General features: G+C 40.5%; 7 non-coding genes across 7 annotated transcripts; all 7 read left to right on the top strand.

The window, feature by feature from the left end:
- Positions 1–2445: 2445 nt before the first annotated feature.
- Positions 2446–2527, top strand: TRNAS-GCU (transfer RNA serine (anticodon GCU)). Its single transcript has one exon. It is a non-coding gene; the product is annotated as a tRNA-Ser (tRNA).
- A 2065-nt stretch (positions 2528–4592) lies between these two features.
- On the top strand, positions 4593–4674 carry TRNAS-GCU (transfer RNA serine (anticodon GCU)). The gene has a single exon. It is a non-coding gene; the product is annotated as a tRNA-Ser (tRNA).
- A 941-nt stretch (positions 4675–5615) lies between these two features.
- On the top strand, positions 5616–5697 carry TRNAS-GCU (transfer RNA serine (anticodon GCU)). Its single transcript has one exon. It is a non-coding gene; the product is annotated as a tRNA-Ser (tRNA).
- Positions 5698–10421: 4724 nt separating this feature from the next.
- TRNAS-GCU (transfer RNA serine (anticodon GCU)) lies at positions 10422–10503 on the top strand. Its single transcript has one exon. It is a non-coding gene; the product is annotated as a tRNA-Ser (tRNA).
- Positions 10504–17478: 6975 nt separating this feature from the next.
- Positions 17479–17560, top strand: TRNAS-ACU (transfer RNA serine (anticodon ACU)). Its single transcript has one exon. It is a non-coding gene; the product is annotated as a tRNA-Ser (tRNA).
- A 927-nt stretch (positions 17561–18487) lies between these two features.
- Positions 18488–18569, top strand: TRNAC-GCA (transfer RNA cysteine (anticodon GCA)). The gene has a single exon. It is a non-coding gene; the product is annotated as a tRNA-Cys (tRNA).
- Positions 18570–19002: 433 nt separating this feature from the next.
- TRNAS-ACU (transfer RNA serine (anticodon ACU)) lies at positions 19003–19084 on the top strand. The gene has a single exon. It is a non-coding gene; the product is annotated as a tRNA-Ser (tRNA).
- Positions 19085–22572: the final 3488 nt, after the last annotated feature.

Here is a 22572-nt window from a genome sequence, read left to right as displayed (position 1 = left end):
ATGGATCAACATGATGGTGTAGTAGCTCACAAATCTAGGTTACGTTTAAAGTAAAATAAATGTTCTTTAAGCAAAGGCTCACTTGAAAGTGGACTTGCTAACAAGCCTGTGATATTGCTGAGAACACAACCAACAATGTATAAAGAATTGATTTAAAATATGACAAGTGGTGTCAGAAATCCCTTCTTTATTTGTGCCAGAAAGACGACGTGGCCGAGTGGTTAAGGCGATGGACTTCACTTCACTTATGAAGCATTATTTGCAAAAATTCCATATCCAAGCAAGCAATTCCAATCCGACGAGGATGGGATTTGAACCCATGCATGCAGAGCACAATGCATTGTGCGCTGCACGCATTGGTTCAAATCCCATCGTCGTCGGTTTGGAATTGTTTGCTTGGAAATTGAATTTTTGCAAATAATGCTTCATAAGTGAAGCTGACACTCAAATGTCAAAAATAAACTAGTTCAATTAAGAAATCTACTTCAATGAACAATGCTTTTCATTAAAGTCATACATAGCACACATTTAGTAAAAATCTACCATTACTGTTATAGTAGAAGTCATGTCATTGGCCAGATGTGAATGTTATGATGTTTTGTCGTTTGTGATGGATCAACATGATGGTGCAGTAGTTCACAAATATAGGTTACGTTTAAAGTAAAATAAATGTTCTTTAAGCAAAGGCTCACTTGAAAGTTGACTTGCTAACAAGCCTTTGAAATTGCAGAGAACACAACCAACAATGTATAAAGAATTGATTTAAAATATGACAAGTGGTGTCAGAAAACCCTTCTTTATTTGTGCCAGAAAGATGAGGTGGCCGAATGGTTAAGGCGATGGACTTCAATTCACTTCACTTATGAAGCATTATTTGCAAAAATTCCATATCCAAGCAAGCAATTCCAAACCGATGAGGATGGGATTTGAACCCATGCATGCAGAGCACAATCCATTGTCAAAAATAAACTAGTTCAATTAAGAAATCTACTTCAATGAACAATGCTTTTCATTAAAGACATACATAGCCCACTTTTAGTGAAAATCTACCATTACTGTTATAGTAGAAGTCATGTCATTGGCCAGATGTGTATGTTATGATTTTTTTGTCATTTGTGATGGATCAACATGATGGTGTAGTAGTTCACAAATATAGGTTACGTTTAAAGCAAAATAAATGTTCTTTAAGCAAAGGCTCACTTGAAAGTGGACTTGCTAACAATCCTGTGATATTGCTGAGAACACAACCAACAATGTGTAAAGAATTGATTTAAAGTATGACAAGAGGTGTCAGAAAACCCTTCTAGATTTGTGCAAAAAAGACGAGGTGGCCGAGTGGTTAAGGTGATGGACTGCTAATCTATTGTGCTCTGCACGCATGGGTTCAAATCCCATCCTAGTCGGTTTGGAATTGTTTGCTTGAAAATTAAATTTTTGCAAATAATGCTTCATAAGTGAAGCTGACACTCAAATGTCAAAAATAAACTAATTCAATTAAGAAATCTTCTTCAATGAACAATGCATTTCATTAAAGACATACATAGCACACATTTAGTGAAAATCTACCATTACTGTTATAGTAGACGTCATGTCATTGGCCATATTGGTATGTTATGATTTTTTGTCATTTGTGATGGATCAACATGATGGTGAAGTAGTTTTCAAATATAGGCTACATTTAAAGTAAAATAAATGTTCTTTAAGCAAAGGCTCACTTGAAACTGGACTTGCTAACAAGCCTGTGATATTGCTGAGAACACAACCAACAATGTATAAAGATTTAATTTAAAATATGACAAGTGGTGTCAGAAAACCCTTCATTATTTGTGCCAGAAAGATGAGGTGGCCGAGTGGTTAAGGCGATGGACTTCACTTCACTTATGAAGCATTATTTGCAAAAATTCCATTTCTAAGCAAACAATTCCAAACCGACGAGGATGGGATTTGAACCCATGCATGCTGAGCACAATCCATTGTGCTCTGCACGCATGGGTTCATATCCCATCCTCGTTGGTTTGGAATTGTTTGCTTGGAAATGGAATTTTTTCAAATAATGCTTCATATGTGAAGCTGACTCTCAAATGTGAAAAATAAATAGTTCAATTAAGAAATCTACTTCAATGAACAATGCTTTTCATTAAAGACATACATAGAACACATTTAGTGAAAATCTAACATTACTGTTATAGTAGAAGTCATGTCATTGGCCAGATGTGTATGTTATGATTTTTTGTCATTTGTGATGGATCTACATGATGGTGTAGTAGTTCACAAATATAGGTTACGTTTAAAGTAAAATAAATGTTCTTTAAGCAAAGGTTCACTTGAAAGTGGACTTGCTAACAAGCCTGTGATATTGCTGAGAACACAACCAACAATGTGTAAAGAATTGATTTAAAGTATGACAAGAGGTGTCAGAAAACCCTTCTAGATTTGTGCAAAAAAGACGAGGTGGCCGAGTGGTTAAGGTGATGGACTGCTAATCTATTGTGCTCTGCACGCATGGGTTCAAATCCCATCCTCGTCGGTTTGGAATTGTTTGCTTGGAAATTAAATTTTTGCAAATAATGCTTCATAAGTGAAGCTGACACTCAAATGTCAAAAATAAACTAATTCAATTAAGAAATCTTCTTCAATGAACAATGCATTTCATTAAAGACATACATAGCACACATTTAGTGAAAATCTACCATTACTGTTATAGTAGACGTCATGTCATTGGCCATATTGGTATGTTATGATTTTTTGTCATTTGTGATGGATCAACATGATGGTGAAGTAGTTTTCAAATATAGGCTACATTTAAAGTAAAATAAATGTTCTTTAAGCAAAGGCTCACTTGAAACTGGACTTGCTAACAAGCCTGTGATATTGCTGAGAACACAACCAACAATGTATAAAGATTTAATTTAAAATATGACAAGTGGTGTCAGAAAACCCTTCATTATTTGTGCCAGAAAGATGAGGTGGCCGAGTGGTTAAGGCGATGGACTTCACTTCACTTATGAAGCATTATTTGCAAAAATTCCATTTCTAAGCAAACAATTCCAAACCGACGAGGATGGTATTTGAACCCATGCATGCTGAGCACAATCCATTGTGCTCTGCACGCATGGGTTCATATCCCATCCTCGTCGGTTTGGAATTGTTTGCTTGGAAATGGAATTTTTTCAAATAATGCTTCATATGTGAAGCTGACACTCAAATGTGAAAAATAAACTAGTTCAATTAAGAAATCTACTTCAATGAACAATGCTTTTCATTACAGACATACATAGAACACATTTAGTGAAAATCTAACATTACTGTATAGTAGAAGTCATGTCATTGGCCAGATGTGTATGTTATGATTTTTTGTCATTTGTGATGGATCTACATGATGGTGTAGTAGTTCACAAATATAGGTTACGTTTAAAGTAAAATAAATGTTCTTTAAGCAAAGGTTCACTTGAAAGTGGACTTGCTAACAAGCCTGTGATATTGCTGAGAACACAACCAACAATGTATAAAGAATTGATTTAAAATATGACAAATGGTGTCAGAAAACCGTTCTTTATTTGTGCTAGAAATACGAGGTGGCCGAGTGGTTAAGGCGATGGACTGCTAATCCATTGTGTTTTGCACGCTTGGGTTCGAATCCCATCTTCATCGGTTTGGAATTGTTTGCTTGGAAAAGGAATTTTTGCAAATAATGCTTCATAAGTGAAGCTGACACTCAAATGTCAAAAATAAACTAGTTCAATTAAGAAATCTACTTCAATGAACAATGCTTTTCATTAAAGAGATACATAGCACACATTTAGTGAAAATCTACCATTACTGTTATAGTAGAAGTCATGTCATTGGCTAGATGTGTATGTTATGATTTTTTGTCGTTTGTGATGGATCAACATGATAGTGTAGTAGTTCACAAATATAGGTTACGTTTAAAGTAAAATAAATGTTCTTTAAGCAAAGGCTCACTTGAAAGTGGACTTGCTAACAAGCCTTTGATATTGCAGAGAACACAACCAACAATGTATAAAGAATTGATTTAAAATATGACAAGTGGTGTCAGAAAACCCTTCTTTATTTGTGCCTGAAAGATGAGGTGGCCGAATGGTTAAGGCGATGGACTTCAATTCACTTCACTTATGAAGCATTATTTGCAACAATTCCATATCCAAGCAAGCAATTCCAAACCGATGAGGATGGGATTTGAACCCATGCATGCAGTGCACAATCCATTGTCAAAAATAAACTAGTTCAATTAAGAAATCTACTTCAATGAACAATGCTTTTCATTAAAGACATACATAGCCCACTTTTAGTGAAAATCTACCATTACTGTTATAGTAGAAGTCATGTCATTGGCCAGATGTGTATGTTATGATTTTTTTGTCATTTGTGATGGATCAACATGATGGTGTAGTAGTTCACAAATATAGGTTACGTTTAAAGCAAAATAAATGTTCTTTAAGCAAAGGCTCACTTGAAAGTGGACTTGCTAACAAGCCTGTGATATTGCTGAGAACACAACCAACAATGTGTAAAGAATTGATTTAAAGTATGACAAGAGGTGTCAGAAAACCCTTCTTGATTTGTGCAAAAAAGATGAGGTGGCCGAGTGGTTAAGGTGATGGACTGCTAATCCATTGTGCTCTGCACGCATGGGTTCAAATCCCATCCTCGTCGGTTTGGAATTGTTTGCTTGGAAAAGGAATTTTTGCAAATAATGCTTCATAAGTGAAGCTGACACTCAAATGTTAAAAATAAACTAGTTCAATTAAGAAATCTACTTCAATGAACAATGCTTTTCGTTAAAGACATACATAGCACACATTTAGTGAAAATCTACCATTACTGTTATAGTAGAAGTCATGTCATTGGCTAGATGTGTATGTTATGATTTTTTGTCGTTTGTGATGGATCAACATGATAGTGTAGTAGTTCACAAATATAGGTTACGTTTAAAGTAAAATAAATGTTCTTTAAGCAAAGGCTCACTTGAAAGTGGACTTGCTAACAAGCCTTTGATATTGCAGAGAACACAACCAACAATGTATAAAGAATTGATTTAAAATATGACAAGTGGTGTCAGAAAACCCTTCTTTATTTGTGCCAGAAAGATGAGGTGGCCGAATGGTTAAGGCGATGGACTTCAATTCACTTCACTTATGAAGCATTATTTGCAAAAATTCCATATCCAAGCAAGCAATTCCAAACCGATGAGGATGGGATTTGAACCCATGCATGCAGTGCACAATCCATTGTCAAAAATAAACTAGTTCAATTAAGAAATCTACTTCAATGAACAATGCTTTTCATTAAAGACATACATAGCCCACTTTTAGTGAAAATCTACCATTACTGTTATAGTAGAAGTCATGTCATTGGCCAGATGTGTATGTTATGATTTTTTTGTCATTTGTGATGCATCAACATGATGGTGTAGTAGTTCACAAATATAGGTTACGTTTAAAGCAAAATAAATGTTCTTTAAGCAAAGGCTCACTTGAAAGTGGACTTGCTAACAAGCCTGTGATATTGCTGAGAACACAACCAACAATGTGTAAAGAATTGATTTAAAGTATGACAAGAGGTGTCAGAAAACCCTTCTAGATTTGTGCAAAAAAGACGAGGTGGCCGAGTGGTTAAGGTGATGGACTGCTAATCTATTGTGCTCTGCACGCATGGGTTCAAATCCCATCCTCGTCGGTTTGGAATTGTTTGCTTGGAAATTAAATTTTTGCAAATAATGCTTCATAAGTGAAGCTGACACTCAAATGTCAAAAATAAACTAATTCAATTAAGAAATCTTCTTCAATGAACAATGCATTTCATTAAAGACATACATAGCACACATTTAGTGAAAATCTACCATTACTGTTATAGTAGACGTCATGTCATTGGCCATATTGGTATGTTATGATTTTTTGTCATTTGTGACGGATCAACATGATGGTGAAATAGTTTACAAAAATAGGCTACATTTAAAGTAAAATAAATGTTCTTTAAGCAAAGGCTCACTTGAAACTGGACTTGCTAACAAGCCTGTGATATTGCTGAGAACACAACCAACAATGTATAAAGATTTAATTTAAAATATGACAAGTGGTGTCAGAAAACCCTTCTTTATTTGTGCCAGAAAGATGAGGTGGCCGAGTGGTTAAGGCGATGGACTTCACTTCACTTATGAAGTATTATTTGCAAAAATTCCATTTCTAAGCAAACAATTCCAAACCGACGAGGATGGGATTTGAACCCATGCATGCTGAGCACAATCCATTGTGCTCTGCACGCATGGGTTCATATCCCATACTCGTTGGTTTGGAATTGTTTGCTTGGAAATGGAATTTTTGCAAATAATGCTTCATATGTGAAGCTGACACTCAAATGTGAAAAATAAACTAGTTCTATTAAGAAATCTACTTCAATGAACAATGCTTTTCATTAAAGACATACATAGAACACATTTAGTGAAAATCTAACATTACTGTTATAGTAGAAGTCATGTCATTGGCCAGATGTGTATGTTATGATTTTTTGTCATTTGTGATGGATCTTCATGATGGTGTAGTAGTTCACAAATATAGGTTACGTTTAAAGTAAAATAAATGTTCTTTAAGCAAAGATTCACTTGAAAGTGGACTTGCTAACAAGCCTGTGATATTGCTGAGAACACAACCAACAATGTATAAAGAATTGATTTAAAATATGACAAATGGTGTCAGAAAACCGTTCTTTATTTGTGCTAGAAAGACGAGGTGGCCGAGTGGTTAAGGCGATCGACTGCAAATCCATATTGTGCTTTGCACACTTGTGTTCAAATCCCATCTTCATCGGTTTGGATTTGTTTGCTTGGAAATGGAATTTTTGCAAATAATGCTTCATAAGTGAAGCTGACACTCAAATGTCAAAAATAAACTAGTTCAATTAAGAAATCTACTTCAATGAACAATGCTTTTCATTAAAGACATACATAGCACACATTTAGTGAATATCTACCATTACTCTTATAGTAGAAGTAATGTCATTGGCCAGATGTGTATGTTATGATTTTTTATCATTTGTGATGGATCAACATGATGGTGAAGTAGTTTACAAATATAGGTTACATTTTAAGTAAAATAAATGTTCTTTAAGCAAAGGCTCACTTGAAAGTGGACTTGCTAACAATCCTGTGATATTGCTGAGAACACAACCAACAATGTATAAAGAATTGATTTAAAATATGACAAGTGGTGTCAGAAAACCCTTCTTTATTTGTGCCAGAAAGATGAGGTGGGCGAGTGGTTAAGGCGATGGACTTCAATTCACTTCACTTATGAAGCATTATTTGCAAAAATTCCATATCCAAGCAAGCAATTCCAAACCGATGAGGATGAGATTTGAACCCATGCATGCAGAGCACAATCCATTGTCAAAAATAAACTAGTTCAATTAAGAAATCTACTTCAATGAACAATGCTTTTCATTAAAGACATACATAGCCCACTTTTAGTGAAAATCTACCATTAATGTTATAGTAGAAGTCATGTCATTGGCCAGATGTGTATGTTATGATTTTTTTGTCATTTGTGATGGATCAACATGATGGTGTAGTAGTTCACAAATATAGGTTACGTTTAAAGCGAAATAAATGTTCTTTAAGCAAAGGCTCACTTGAAAGTGGACTTGCTAACAAGCCTGTGATATTGCTGAGAACACAACCAACAATGTGTAAAGAATTGATTTAAAGTATGACAAGAGGTGTCAGAAAACCCTTCTAGATTTGTGCAAAAAAGATGAGGTGGCCGAGTGGTTAAGGTGATGGACTGCTAATCTATTGTGCTCTGCACGCATGGGTTCAAATCCCATCCTCGTCGGTTTGGAATTGTTTGCTTGGAAATTAAATTTTTGCAAATAATGCTTCATAAGTGAAGCTGACACTCAAATGTCAAAAATAAACTAATTAAATTAAGAAATCTTCTTCAATGAACAATGCATTTCATTAAAGACATACATAGCACACATTTAGTGAAAATCTACCATTACTGTTATAGTAGACGTCATGTCATTGGCCATATTGGTATGTTATGATTTTTTGTCATTTGTGATGGATCAACATGATGGTGAAGTAGTTTTCAAATATAGGCTACATTTAAAGTAAAATAAATGTTCTTTAAGCAAAGGCTCACTTGAAACTGGACTTGCTAACAAGCCTGTGATATTGCTGAGAACACAACCAACAATGTATAAAGATTTAATTTAAAATATGACAAGTGGTGTCAGAAAACCCTTCTTTATTTGTGCCAGAAAGATGAGGTGGCCGAGTGGTTAAGGCGATGGACTTCACTTCACTTATGAAGCATTATTTGCAAAAATTCCATTTCTAAGCAAACAATTCCAAACCGACGAGGATGGGATTTGAACCCATGCATGCTGAGCACAATCCATTGTGCTCTGCACGCATGGGTTCATATCCCATCCTCGTTGGTTTGGAATTGTTTGCTTGGACATGGAATTTTTTCAAATAATGCTTCATATGTGAAGCTGACACTCAAATGTGAAAAATAAACTAGTTCAATTAAGAAATCTACTTCAATGAACAATGCTTTTCATTAAAGACATACATAGAACACATTTAGTGAAAATCTAACATTACTGTTATAGTAGAAGTCATGTCATTGGCCAGATGTGTATGTTATGATTTTTTGTCATTTGTGATGGATCTACATGATGGTGTAGTAGTTCACAAATATAGGTTACGTTTAAAGTAAAATAAATGTTCTTTAAGCAAAGGTTCACTTGAAAGTGGACTTGCTAACAAGCCTGTGATATTGCTGAGAACACAACCAACAATGTATAAAGAATTGATTTAAAATATGACAAATGGTGTCAGAAAACCGTTCTTTATTTGTGCTAGAAAGACGAGGTGGCCGAGTGGTTAAGGCGATGGACTGCTAATCCATTGTGCTTTGCACGCTTGGGTTCGAATCCCATCTTCATCGGTTTGGAATTGTTTGCTTGGAAAAGGAATTTTTGCAAATAATGCTTCATAAGTGAAGCTGACACTCAAATGTTCAAAAATAAACTAGTTCAATTAAGAAATCTACTTCAATGAACAATGCTTTTCTTTAAAGTCATATATAGCACACATTTAGTAAAAATCTACCATTACTGTTATAGTAGAAGTCATGTCATTGGCCAGATGTGCATGTTATGATGTTTTGTCGTTTGTGATGGATCAACATGATGGTGTAGTAGTTCACAAATAAAGGTTACGTTTAAAGTAAAATAAATGTTCTTTAAGCAAAGGCTCACTTGAAAGTGGACTTGCTAACAAGCCTTTGATATTGCAGAGAACACAACCAACAATGTATAAAGAATTGATTTAAAATATGACAAGTGGTGTCAGAAAACCCTTCTTTATTTGTGCCAGAAAGATGAGGTGGCCGAATGGTTAAGGCGATGGACTTCAATTCACTTCACTTATGAAGCATTATTTGCAAAAATTCCATATCCAAGCAAGCAATTCCAAACCGATGAGGATGGGATTTGAACCCATGCATGCAGTGCACAATCCATTGTCAAAAATAAACTAGTTCAATTAAGAAATCTACTTCAATAAACAATGCTTTTCATTAAAGACATACATAGCCCACTTTTAGTGAAAATCTACCATTACTCTTATAGTAGAAGTAATGTCATTGGCCAGATGTGTATGTTATGATTTTTTATCATTTGTGATGGATCAACATGATGGTGAAGTAGTTTACAAATATAGGTTACATTTTAAGTAAAATAAATGTTCTTTAAGCAAAGGCTCACTTGAAAGTGGACTTGCTAACAAGCCAGTGATATTGCTGAGGACACAACCAACAATGTATAAATAATTGATTTAAAATATGACAAGTGGTGTCAGAAAACCCTTCTTTATTTGTGCAAGAAAGATGAGGTGGGCGAGTGGTTAAGGTGATGGACTTCAATTCACTTCACTTATGAAGCATTATTTGCAAAAATTCCATATCCAAGCAAGCAATTCCAAACCGATGAGGATGAGATTTGAACCCATGCATGCAGAGCACAATCCATTGTCAAAAATAAACTAGTTCAATTAAGAAATCTACTTCAATGAACAATGCTTTTCATTAAAGACATACATAGCCCACTTTTAGTGAAAATCTACCATTACTGTTATAGTAGAAGTCATGTCATTGGCCAGATGTGTATGTTATGATTTTTTTGTCATTTGTGATGGATCAACATGATGGTGTAGTAGTTCACAAATATAGGTTACGTTTAAAGCGAAATAAATGTTCTTTAAGCAAAGGCTCACTTGAAAGTGGACTTGCTAACAAGCCTGTGATATTGCTGAGAACACAACCAACAATGTGTAAAGAATTGATTTAAAGTATGACAAGAGGTGTCAGAAAACCCTTCTTGATTTGTGCAAAAAAGATGAGGTGGCCGAGTGGTTAAGGCGATGGACTGCTAATCCATTGTGCTCTGCACTCATGGGTTCAAATCCCATCCTCGTCGGTTTGGAATTGTTTGCTTGGAAATTACATTTTTGCAAATAATGCTTCATAAGTGAAGCTGACACTCAAATGTCAAAAATAAACTAATTCAATTAAGAAATCTACTTCAATGAACAATGCTTTTCATTAAAGACATACATAGCACACATTTAGTGAAAATCTACCATTACTGTTATAGTAGACGTCATGTCATTGGCCATATTGGTATGTTATTATTATTTGTCGTTTGTGATGGATCAACATGATGGTGTAGTAGCTCACAAATATAGGTTACGTTTAAAGTAAAATAAATGTTCTTTAAGCAAAGGCTCACTTGAAAGTGGACTTGCTAACAAGCCTGTGATATTGCTGAGAACACAACCAACAATGTATAAAGAATTGATTTAAAATATGACAAGTGGTGTCAGAAATCCCTTCTTTATTTGTGCCAGAAAGACGACGTGGCCGAGTGGTTAAGGCGATGGACTTCACTTCACTTATGAAGCATTATTTGCAAAAATTCCATATCCAAGCAAGCAATTCCAATCCGACGAGGATGGGATTTGAACCCATGCATGCAGAGCACAATGCATTGTGCGCTGCACGCATTGGTTCAAATCCCATCGTCGTCGGTTTGGAATTGTTTGCTTGGAAATTGAATTTTTGCAAATAATGCTTCATAAGTGAAGCTGACACTCAACTGTCAAAAATAAACTAGTTCAATTAAGAAATCTACTTCAATGAACAATGCTTTTCATTAAAGTCATACATAGCACACATTTAGTAAAAATCTACCATTACTGTTATAGTAGAAGTCATGTCATTGGCCAGATGTGAATGTTATGATGTTTTGTCGTTTGTGATGGATCAACATGATGGTGTAGTAGTTCACAAATAAAGGTTACGTTTAAAGTAAAATAAATGTTCTTTAAGCAAAGGCTCACTTGAAAGTGGACTTGCTAACAAGCCTGTGATATTTATGGGAACACAACCAACAATGTATAAAGAATTGATTTAAAATATGACAAGTGGTGTCAGAAAACCCTTCTTTCTACTTCAGGGTCCATAGGGTATCCACAGGATACCTTGGGGTATAGGTGTGACGTCAGTCGCAGGGCACCAAAGAGTTAAGCTTTCAGCCTCCCAGGATGCACTAGGTCCCCTCCTATACCCCGCCCCCGGGCCAAGGCACCTCAGTTTAGTTTGGTGCCCGGCCGGAGTCGGGTGCACCTGTTGGAGTGGGGGCTAGAAGAGCCCCTGAAGCTTTTTCTTCATGCAGCTGTGGCTGCACATCTGGATGAACAGCATGGACTGTCAGTCCTGACGTCCATGCTGTCTTCCCTACACTCCGCCGGTACCAGAACGCCGGTACTGATCCGGGGATGCTGGTGGGCATCTGGGGTCACAGCTAGCGGTGACCCCAGATGCTCCGGACCATGGCCGGATTCAAGGGGGACAGAGGTAAGCAGCGGGGTCCCGCGGTGGGTCCCCGCTGATCACATGGTCCTAAGTCCCCAGGCAGGGGGCTCCCTGGGGACTGGCTGCAGCGTGGAGCCAAGCGACCAACCTGCGCTTCCTCTACCCCCTGGGACAGCGGACCGCAGCAGAGCGGTAGCGCTGCGGCGTCCCAGGGGTTAAATGCATGCCAGGGGAGCGCGTCTTCCCTGTCTCACAGCCGGCGCCTCCCCCGCTGCACACAGCCCTCTCTGCATGCTGCCGACTGGTCCTGTGGCAGCGCTCCTCCCCCAGGCCAGCCTCCTCTCTGCTCCTCGGCGGCCATCTTCTCCAGAACGCATGGTGAACGCTGCTGGAAGCGCTGGACGGAAGCATCGTGGTCTGGGTCCCCCCGCATACCTCTCCTCCGCTGTGGCTCAGGTCTGTATGCAGCGCTGTGTCCTACCAGGCCCAGTGTCTGTGTAGTTGTGTAATCAGCGCTGTTAGTGCAGGAATTGTTATTTCTCTGCATTGTATGTGACTGTGCTAGCGCTGCCTGTAACTTTTCTTCTCTAAACTGTCAGCTTTATTACTGTCCCTGTTCTTCTGCTAAAGCCCTTGCGGTGCGGTGCTGCAGGGTGGTCTCTCGCCTATTTAATACTTAATTGGTGAGAGAGGTCACATACGTGGTGCCATCATGTCTGAAAGTGATTTTCCCCTCCGGCTACAGTGTACCACGTGCAAAGTACTGTTAGCGGAGGGGGAGGGTAGCGCGGAGGGCCTTTGCCGGCAGTGTTTGTCCATGGCGCGGCCTATTACGGTTACAGCACCGGTACAGGAGCCGCCCTGGGCTTGTTTCGCTCAGGCGTTAACAGCTTTAGTGGGCCAGTTAGCTCCGCAGCCCGCGTTTACTCCGATGGGTTTGTCCCAGCAGTCTGTGGTGTCGTCACCCATGCAGGGGTTCCCACGACAATTGGTGGTACCCCACAGTCTCCCTATTTCCCCGCTCCCGGGTTCTCAGGAGCCAGCGTGGGTTAACTCCCTGACGAGTTCTGTACAGCACTTGTCGGATGTGTTGCAAGGGGAGTCTGTGATGCGGCCTCATAAAAGGCCGGTGGCGTCTCTGTCCGCTCCTTATGAGGATGACGAAGGGACGTCTGATGATGGGGAGATTCTGGATCCTTACGATCAGGAACCTCTCCATACTAAGGACGCTGATGCTAAGTCCAAAGTATATATTCCTGGACTTATTCGGGCGGTCCACACAGCCTTGGTGATTGAGGACGAAGTTCCCCCAGCGGCTAAATCTAAGTATGCCTTTTTCAAAGATGTGAAGGGCGATGCCACAGTCTTTCCTCTTTCGGGTCAGTTGGTGGACCATTTAGAGGAGGCGTGGAAACAACCTGGCAAAAGATACCAGCCGCAGAGACGCCTGGTGGTGGCTTATCCGTTCGCGGATAATTATTTTGCTAAGTGGGAATCCCCTCCACAGGTGGATTCTCACGTGACCCGTCTTGTCCGTAGTGCCACATTGCCGATGCCATCCATGTCCTCCCTTAAGGATGCTACGGACCGCAAGGTAGAAATCTGCCTGAAGTCCGCTTATTCCCTTGCAGGGGGGGCAGCACGGCCGGCTATGGCCATTTGCTGGGTTGCCAGAGCGATGGAGCACTGGGCGGATTCATTAGAGGCTTCTTTTGAATCCGACTGTCCGGCCGAACAGGCGGAGTTGATTGGCAATCTCCGTGATTCGGCCACCTACATCAACGAGGCGGCTCTAGACATTAGTACTCTGGTGTCTAGAATTTCTTCAGCAGCGGTGGCTGCTCGTCGCACCTTGTGGCTGTGATCCTGGAAGGCGGACGCAGATTCCAAGAAAGGTCTGGAAGCGTTGCCGTTTACCGGAGAAGTTCTCTTCGGTCCGGATCTGGATAAGATTGTGGCCACGCTGGCGGCAGCCAAATCTGCTTGTCTCCCGTCGGCCGCTGCTCCTTCTGGTTCGGGACCATCGTCCTTTCGGTCATCTAGGGCCCAGGGCAGGCCCAAACCACAGTCGTTTCCTCGACAGGCTGGCCCTAAGAAATCGGTCAAGCCCCGGAAGCAGGCATGGAGTACCAGACGTCCGGCCCCCAAGCCAGATGACAAGCCTGCGGCCTGACGGTCCGGGCCTCCCTTTGGGGGATCCCAGGGTGGGAGGCCACCTGCTACAGTTCGCCCAGTGTTGGTCGACCACTACGACAGACACTTGGGTTCTGGAGGTGGTTTCCCACGGATACGCCCTCTCCTTCCGGCACAGACCCCCGGCTCGCTTCTTCACCACGGGTCTCCCATCAGACCGGAACAAGGCTACGGAGCTGCGGAAGGTATTGCACACTATGCTCCAGGCTGGAGTTATAGTGGCTGTTCCATTCTCCCAGAGGGGCCAGGGTTTCTATTCAAATCTATTTTTGGTACAGAAACCCAATGGGTCATATCGTCCGATTCTCAACCTCAAAGCACTCAACAAGTCTTTGCGGGTCCCGAAGTTTCGGATGGAGACCCTACGGTCCATCATTCTGGCGCTGGAACCTGGGGACTACTTGGTGTCATTGGACATACAGGACGCTTACCTGCATGTCCCTATTCTTTTGCGCCATCAACAGTTCCTCAGGTTTGCAATCCACAGCGACCACTTCCAGTTTCGGGCGTTACCTTTTGGCCTGGCAACAGCACCACGTGTTTTCACCAAGGTGATGGCGGTCATGGCGGCTTCTCTGCGGCTGCAGGGAGTCCGCATGTTGCCGTATTTGGACGACCTGTTATTGGTGGCAGGATCTCCAGAGCTCCTGTTACGCCACTTGGACCTGACCATTGCACTGCTGCAACGGCACGGCTGGCTAATCAACTGGCAGAAGTCCACTCTAATCCCGTCTCGGAGGATTCTGCATCTTGGAGCCTTATTGGACTCGGGACAGCAAAGGATCTTCGTGATGGAGGACAAGATCTCTGCTTTACAGTCAAGGGTGCGCAGTTGCCTGCACAGCCGCCGGGTGTCCTTACACTCGGCGATGAGGTTACTGGGCTCCATGGTGTCGGTGTTCGACATGGTGGAATACGCCCAGTTTCACTCCAGACCTCTGCAGCACCTGATCCTGTCCAAGTGGAATGGGCTGACTCAGTCTCTGAAGTCCCAGATGATTGTGCTCACCCAGGAGGTTCGCCTGTCCCTTGCGTGGTGGTTACAGACGACCCACCTCAACAAGGGACGTCCGTTCTGGGTTCCAAATTGGGTCCTGTTGACAACGGACGCCAGTCTTCGGGGCTGGGGAGCAGTTTCGGGTCCACACTTGTTCCAGGGCAGGTGGACGCCGACAGAAGCGGAGCTTCCAATAAATATCTTGGAACTCCGTGCGGTCTTCAATGCTCTCCAGCAGGCACAGCGGTTTCTCCAGGGTCGCCCGGTGCAGGTCCAGTCGGACAACGCTACCACCGTGGCCTACATAAACAGGCAAGGAGGAACTCGCAGTCGGGTGGCTCTCGTAGAGGTCTCTCGGATCCTGGTTTGGGCGGAGCGCAATCTTCCGGCCATATCAGCGGTCTTCATCCCGGGAGTGCTAAATTGGGAGGCGGACTTTCTAAGTCGCCAGGACGTTCATCCGAGGGAATGGTCCCTGCACCCGGACGTTTTTCAACTACTGGTGGACAGGTGGGGTCTTCCAGAAATCGACCTCATGGCGTCCCGGCACAACAACAAGTTGCCGGTGTACGGGTCTCGCACAAGAGACGAAGGGGCGTCTCTGGTGGATGCTCTGTCCGTCCGGTGGACGTTCCGGTTCGCATACCTGTTCCCTCCGGTCTCCCTTCTTCCACGGGTAATCCGGAAATTCAAACAGGAAGGAGGGACGCTCCTGATGATAGCTCCCGCGTGGCCCAGACGGCACTGGTTCTCAGACCTTCAGGGTCTGTCCGTGGACAGTCCTCTGCGGTTGCCGCTACGACCGGACCTTCTGTCTCAGGGTCCTTGCCTTCACCCGGACCTGACTCGGCTGTCTTTGACGGCGTGGCTGTTGAGACGGCCATGCTGAGGTCCCGGGGGTTTTCCAGCTCTGTGGTGCGTACCATGTTACGAGCTCGGAAACCGTCTTCCGCGAGGATATACCATCGCATGTGGCATACGTTCTTCCAGTGGTGTCGACCGAGAGGTTATGCACCGCGGGAGTTTCGTCTGTCTCGGATTCTCGCCTTCCTGCAAGCGGGACTAGATCATGGGCTTCGCCTTGCTTCTTTGAAGGTACAGGTTTCGGCCCTATCTGTCTGGTTTCACCGTAGGATTGCTACAATCCCGGATGTGCGCACCTTTATGCAGGGTGTTCTCCGCATTCAGCCGCCCTTTGTTCCACCTGTGGCACCTTGGGATTTGGCTGTGGTCCTGAGGGCTCTCCAAGGACCGCCGTTTGAACCACTGGGCTCAGTGGATCTTAAATGGCTAACAGCTAAGACTGTTTTCCTTCTGGCCATTGCTTCGGCCAGACGTGTTTCTGAGTTAGGGGCTCTTTCTTGTAGACCCCCTTTCTTGGTTTTTTATGGGAACAGGGCAGTGCTCCGCACTCGGCCCGAGTTTCTTCCCAAAGTTGTTTCCCAGTTTCATGTTAACGAGGAAATAGTTGTTCCGGCCTTTAACTCACCGGGTCTTTCCGTGGGTGAGGCCTCTTTGGATGTTGTGCGGGCCTTAAGGACTTATGTTGACCACACTTCTTCGTTTAGGAAGTCGGACGCTTTGTTTGTCCTCTATGGCTTCCGTAAAAAGGGTTGGCCTGCTTCAAAGCAAACTTTGGCAGCCTGGATCCGTATGGCTATTTCTGAAGCTTATCTTCATGAAGGCCTACCGGTCCCTCCTTCTCTGAAGGCTCATTCCACTAGGTCTGTGGGTCCTTCGTGGGCAGCTCGATGTGGTGCCTCGGCAGTTCAGATCTGCAAGGCTGCTACGTGGTCTTCTGTCCATACCTTCGTGAGGTATTACAGGTTTGACACCTTCGCCTCTCAGGATGCTTCCTTCGGGCAGCGGATTCTCCTTTCTGCACAGGAGCGTCCCCACCCTTAAAGGATACTGCTTTGGGACATCCCCAAGGTATCCTGTGGATACCCTATGGACCCTGAAGTAGAAAATATGAGATATGGTAAGAACTTACCCTTGTTATCTCTATTTCTACGAAGTCCATAGGGTTCCACAGGACTCCCGCCCTGTCGCACCTGTGCTGCAGATGGGCTTTGCTCTGGTCACCGGTTTTCCGTCTCCCTCTGGTGAGAATGTGATTCTTGTATGTGTCCAGATCTTTGTTCTCTCTCTTCCTTCTCCTCCTCCGGCCTATGGCTTGGTAACTAACTGAGGTGCCTTGGCCCGGGGGCGGGGTATAGGAGGGGGACCTAGTGCATCCTGGGAGGCTGAAAGCTTAACTCTTTGGTGCCCTGCGACTGACGTCACACCTATACCCCAAGGTATCCTGTGGAATCCTATGGACTTCGTAGAAATAGAGATAACAAGGGTAAGTTCTTACCATATCTCATATTTTATTTGTGTCAGAAAGAAGAGGTGGCCGAGTGGTTAAGGCGATGGACTACTAATCCATTGTGCTCTGCGTGCATGGGTTCAAATCCCATCCTCGTTTGCTTGGAAATGGAATTTTTGCAAATAATGCTTCATAAGTGAAGCTGACACTCAAATGTCAAAAATAAACTAATTCAATTAAGAAATCTACTTCAATGAACAATGCTTTTCATTAAAGACATACATAGAACACATTTAGTGAAAATCTACCATTACTGTTATAGTAGAAGTCATGTCATTGGCTAGATGTGTATGTTATGATTTTTTGTCGTTTGTGATGGATCAACATGATAGTGCAGTAGTTCACAAATATAGGTTACGTTTAAAGTAAAATAAATGTTCTTTAAGCAAAGGCTCACTTGAAAGTGGACTTGCTAACAAGCCTTTGATATTGCAGAGAACACAACCAACAATGTATAAAGAATTGATTTAAAATATGACAAGTGGTGTCTGAAAACCCTTCTTTATTTGTGCCAGAAAGATGAGGTGGCCGAATGGTTAAGGCGATGGACTTCAATTCACTTCACTTATGAAGCATTATTTGCAAAAATTCCATATCCAAGCAAGCAATTCCAAACCGATGAGGATGGGATTTGAACCTATGCATGCAGAGCACAATCCATTGTCAAAAATAAACTAGTTCAATTAAGAAATCTACTTCAATGAACAATGCTTTTCATTAAAGACATACATAGCCCACTTTTAGTGAAAATCTACCATTACTGTTATAGTAGAAGTCATGTCATTGGCCAGATGTGTATGTTATGATTTTTTTGTCATTTGTGATGGATCAACATGATGGTGTAGTAGTTCACAAATATAGGTTACGTTTAAAGCAAAATAAATGTTCTTTAAGCAAAGGCTCTCTTGAAAGTGGACTTGCTAACAATCCTGTGATATTGCTGAGAACACAACCAACAATGTGTAAAGAATTGATTTAAAGTATGACAAGAGGTGTCAGAAAACCCTTCTAGATTTGTGCAAAAAAGACGAGGTGGCCGAGTGGTTAAGGTGATGGACTGCAAATCTATTGTGCTCTGCACGCATGGGTTCAAATCCCATCCTCGTCGGTTTGGAATTGTTTGCTTGGAAATTAAATTTTTGCAAATAATGCTTCATAAGTGAAGCTGACACTCAAATGTCAAAAATAAACTAATTCAATTAAGAAATCTTCTTCAATGAACAATGCATTTCATTAAAGACATACATAGCACACATTTAGTGAAAATCTACCATTACTGTTATAGTAGACGTCATGTCATTGGCCATATTGGTATGTTATGATTTTTTGTCATTTGTGATGGATCAACATGATGGTGAAGTAGTTTACAAAAATAGGCTACATTTAAAGTAAAATAAATGTTCTTTAAGCAAAGGCTCACTTGAAACTGGACTTGCTAACAAGCCTGTGATATTGCTGAGAACACAACCAACAATGTATAAAGATTTAATTTAAAATATGACAAGTGGTGTCAGAAAACCCTTCTTTATTTGTGTCAGAAAGATGAGGTGGCCGAGTGGTTAAGGCGATGGACTACTAATCCATTGTGCTCTGCATGCATGGGTTCAAATCCCAACCTTGTTGGTTTGGAATTGTTTGCTTGGAAATGGAATTTTTGTAAATAATGCTTCATAAGTGAAGCTGACACTCAAATGTCAAAAATAAACTAATTCAATTAAAAAATCTACTTCAATGAACAATGCTTTTCATTAAAGACATACATAGAACACATTTAGTGAAAATCTACCATTACTGTTATAGTAGAAGTCATGACATTGGCTAGATGTGTATGTTATGATTTTTTGTCGTTTGTGATGGATCAACATGATGGTGTAGTAGTTCACAAATATAGGTTACGTTTAAAGTAAAATAAATGTTCTTTAAGCAAAGGCTCACTTGAAAGTGGACTTGCTAACAAGCCTGTGATATTGCTGAGAACACAACCAACAATGTATAAAGAATTGATTTAAAATATGACAAATGGTGTCAGAAAACCCTTCTTTATTTGTGCCAGAAAGATGAGGTGGCCGAGAGGTTAAGGCGATGGACTTCAATTCACTTCACTTATGAAGCATTATTTGCAAAAATTCCATATCCAAGCAAGCAATTCCAAACCGATGAGGATGAGATTTGAACCCATGCATGCAGAGCACAATCCATTGTCAAAAATAAACTAGTTCAATTAAGAAATCTACTTCAATGAACAATGCTTTTCATTAAAGACATACATAGCCCACTTTTAGTGAAAATCTACCATTACTGTTATAGTATAAGTCATGTCATTGGCCAGATGTGTATGTTATGATTTTTTTGTCAGTTGTGATGGATCAACATGATGGTGTAGTAGTTCACAAATATAGGTTACGTTTAAAGCAAAATAAATGTTCTTTAAGCAAAGGCTCACTTGAAAGTGGACTTGCTAACAAGCCTGTGATATTGCTGAGAACACAACCAACAATGTGTAAAGAATTGATTTAAAGTATGACAAGAGGTGTCAGAAAACCCTTCTTGATTTGTGCTAAAAAGACTAGGTGGCCGAGTGGTTAAGGCGATGGACTGCTAATCCATTGTGCTCTGCACGCATGAGTTCAAATCCCATCCTCGTCGGTTTGGAAATGTTTGCTTGGAAATTAAATTTTTGCAAATAATGCTTCATAAGTGAAGCTGACACTCAAATGTCAAAAATAAACTTGTTCAATTAAGAAATCTACTTCAATGAACAATGCTTTTCATTAAACACATACATAGCACACATTTAGTGAAAATCTACCATTACTGTTATAGTAGACGTCATGTCATTGGCCAGATTTGTATGTTATGAATATTTGTCGTTTGTGAAGGATCAACATGATGGTGTAGTAGCTCACAAATATAGGTAACGTTTAAAGTAAAATAAATGTTCTTTAAGCAAAGGCTCACTTGAAAGTGGACTTGCTAACAAGCCTGTGATATTGCTGAGAACACAACCAACAGTGTATAAAGAATTGATTTAAAATATGACAAGTGGTGTCAGAAAACCCTTCTTTATTTGTGCCAGAAAGATGAGGTGGCCGAGTGGTTAAGGCGATGGACTTCACTTCACTTCATTTATGAAGCATTATTTGCAAAAATTCCATTTTTAAGCAAACAATTCCAAACCGACGAGGATGGGATTTGAACCCATGCATGCTGAGCACAATCCATTGTGCTCTGCACGCATGGGTTCATATCCCATCCTCGTCGGTTTGGAATTGTTTGCTTGGAAATGGAATTTTTGCAAATAATGCTTCATATGTGAAGCTGACACTCAAATGTGAAAAATAAACTAGTTCAATTAAGAAATCTACTTCAATGAACAATGCTTTTCGTTAAAGACATTCAAAGCACACATTTAGTGAAAATCTACTAGTACTGTTATAGTAGAAGTCATGTCATTGGCCAGATGTGTATGTTATGATTTTTTGTCATTTGTGATGGATCAACATGATGGTGTAGTAGTTCACAAATATAGGTAACATTTAAAGTAAAATAAATGTTCTTTAAGCAAAGGCTCACTTGAAAGTGGACTTGCTAACAAGCCTGTGATATTGATGAGAACACAACCAACAATGTATAAAGAATTGATTTAAAGTATGACAAGAGGTGTTAGAAAACCCTTCTTTATTTGTGCCAGAAAGACGAGGTGGCCGAGTGGTTAAGGCGATGGACTGCTAATCCATTGTGCTTTGCATGGTTTCAAATCCCATCCTCGTCGGTTTAGAATTGTTTGCTTGGAAATGGAATTTTTGCAAATAATGCTACATAAGTGAAGCTGACACTCAAATGTCAAAAATAAACTAGTTCAATTAAGAAATCTACTTCAATGAACAATACTTTTCATTAAAGACATACATAGCACACATTTAGTGAAAATCTACCATTACTGTTATAGTAGACGACATGTCATTGGCCAGATTGGTATGTTATTATTATTTGTCGTTTGTGATGGATCAACATGATGGTGTAGTAGCTCACAAATATAGGTTACGTTTAAAGTAAAATAAATGTTCTTTAAGCAAAGGCTCACTTGAAAGTAGACTTGCTAACAAGCCTGTGATATGGCTGAGAACACAACCAACAATGTATAAAGAATTGATTTAAAACAAGACAAGTGGTGTCAGAAAACCCTTCTTTATTTGTGCCAGAAAGACGAGGTGTCCGAATGGTTAAGGCGATGGATTTCTCTTCACTTCTCTTCACTTATGAAGCATTATTTGCAAAAATTCCATATCCAAGCAAACAATTCCAAACCGACGAGGATGGGATTTGAACCCATGCGTGCAGAGCACAATCGATTGTGCTCTGCACGCATGGGTTCAAATCCCATCCTAGTCGGTTTGGAATTGTTTGCTTGGAAATGCAATTTTTTCAAATAATCCTTCATAAGTGAAGCTGACACTCAAATGTCAAAAATAAACTAGTTCAAATAAGAAATATACTTCATTGAACAATACTTTTCATTCAAGACATACATAGCACACATTTAGTGAAAATCTATCATTACTGTTATAGCAGATGTCATGTCATTGGCCAGATTGGTATGTTATTATTATTTTTCGTTTGTGATGGATCAACATGATGGTGTAGTAGCTCACAAATATAGGTTACGTTTAAAGTAAAATAAATGTTCTTTAAGCAAAGGCTCACTTGAAAGTAGACTTGCTAACAAGCCTGTGATATTGCTGAGAACACAAACAACAATGTATAAAGAATTGATTTAAAATATGACAAGTGGTGTCAGAAAACCATTCTTCACTTGTGCCAGAAAGACGAAGTGACCAAGTGGTTAAGGCGATGGACTGCTAATCCATTGTGCTTTGGATGGTTTCAAATCCCATCCTCGTCGGTTTAGAATTGTTTGCTTGGAAATGGAATTTTTGCAAATAATGCTACATAAGTGAAGCTGACACTCAAATGTCAAAAATAAACTCGTTCAATTGAGAAATCTACTTCAATGAACAATGCTTTTCATTAAAGACATACATAGAACACATTTAGTGAAAATCTAACATTACTGTTATAGTAGAAGTCATGTCATTGGCCAGATGTGTATG

Source organism: Taudactylus pleione, unplaced genomic scaffold, assembly GCF_031769625.1.
Source record: "Taudactylus pleione unplaced genomic scaffold, aTauple2 ptg000100l, whole genome shotgun sequence".
NCBI classification, from domain to species: domain Eukaryota; kingdom Metazoa; phylum Chordata; class Amphibia; order Anura; family Myobatrachidae; genus Taudactylus; species Taudactylus pleione.
Note: the sequence above shows the minus strand (reverse complement) of the source record. Positions and strands in the feature narration are given on the sequence as shown.